The sequence below is a fragment of the Lactuca saligna genome, chromosome 2 (assembly GCF_052625555.1).
Source record: "Lactuca saligna cultivar CGN05327 chromosome 2, ASM5262555v1, whole genome shotgun sequence".
In the NCBI taxonomy this organism is placed as follows: domain Eukaryota; kingdom Viridiplantae; phylum Streptophyta; class Magnoliopsida; order Asterales; family Asteraceae; genus Lactuca; species Lactuca saligna.
In genome coordinates, this window is record NC_136418.1 from 186,638,263 (window position 1) to 186,640,035 (window position 1,773).

Genomic DNA, 1,773 nt, shown 5'->3' on the forward strand with positions numbered 1-1,773 from the left:
AGAAATGGAATCAAAATCTTCATTATCCAATATCTCTATGTTCTCATTATCTTCATCTGTAACATCCTTCAAGTTGGATTTTGGCTCAATCCATTCCAAATCTTTATCAGTATTCACATAGAAATCATTCATGTCAACTTCCACATCATGCAATACGTCCTCCTCATCGACATAGAAGTCATCGTCTTCACTTCCATTATCTTCATCTTCACTTATATCAAAACCATCTTCACCGTCTGGTTCCTCATGAATTGAGTCAATACCTTGTGACATTGAATGGTCAACATTGGTTGGGAGAGCGTGTTCACTGGATATTGTTTTATCAAAATCATTACCAATGTTAAAATCATGATTGGGAAACCAATCTAATTCAAGCCTTTTTCCACAGGACGACTTTGTAGAACTAGAACCTCGTGATCGTACTCTGGTATAATCAGGGGTACCATCATCTTCAATTTCCTGAATAATAACATTAGAACCTCCTGGTGACTGGAAGTAAGTGCAAACCGTTGTCTTATCTAGTTCAATGTATACCTCTAGCAATCTATGTTTTGGGACATAGCTTATTAGTTTGCATACATCACCGTCACTACCTAAAGCCATTAACCCAACATCAAGATCACTATCAGGCTTCTTAAAATGGTAATACATTTTCCTATTACCATCATACCCTAACTGTAACATCATGGAGTCTAACTCATGAACTGAGAACTCGTCTGCATCTAAGAAATCAATGTACGAATGCCTTCCGTTCACATATTGTCTTCCAGGAAACTTTGAGAATTCACCACCATGATATATTTTCAAAGAAAACATAGTTGGGTGTGAAGTTGTAAAAAATACTATGAGCTTTGATCCCCAGAATATGTTATGAAGAAGAATACGTATAATTTTGTAAAATTAGAGAAACAGAGGAACATACCGTAAATAACATCGACGTCTTCATGCTCGTTACTAAAACGCACATTCCACATCGTCAACGACATCCTAAACTTGGTCGATCAACAGTCGACAAATAGCAGTTAGGGCTTTCAATGAGAGAATTTTCAGGGAGGAAGGAAGACGCTTTGGACTACAAATACGTATTAGTCTTGGTATATGAAATGGGGTTTTAAATATAGGGAGGATCGATGCAATAATCATCACGATTTTAATTATAGGCGGCAGTAGGAAACACATGTTAAAAGACCAAATTGTCCATCATGTGCTTGGCACATGGAATAACTTAACGACTATAGCAAACGTCGTTGGGACACGAGACCATATGCGCAACAAGAAAATAGTTTAAGGATGAGCTGCGTTCAAATTGAAAAGTCGGGACCTTATTCAAAATAAGTATATAACCACAGGGACGATTTTTGTAATTCTCTCTATATATATAAAAGAAAAATATATTTTAAACAAGTATTTTTTATAAAATATGGACATGACATATATAGTTTGTTGTAATTATGGTTATTAATGTTAGATTATCACCTCAAAGTTGTGTATCAAATAAAAGTTTTTGTGAAACCGTAATTTATATTAATGATTAAATGTTATGAACCTTATAACAATTATACACTTTAAAAATAATTAAAGGTTAGAGTGTCATATCTCCGATAACTCTCCGTCGAAACTAATTAATATTTTTATTTCAATCTACAGACTAAAAAATATTATAATATGAAAATACTTCGTCATCATATTTTTTTTATCCTTATCGTAAACCTACAAACTTAATACATTTTATCTTTTCCATTTTCATAAACCCATCTTTTCTATAGCATAAAT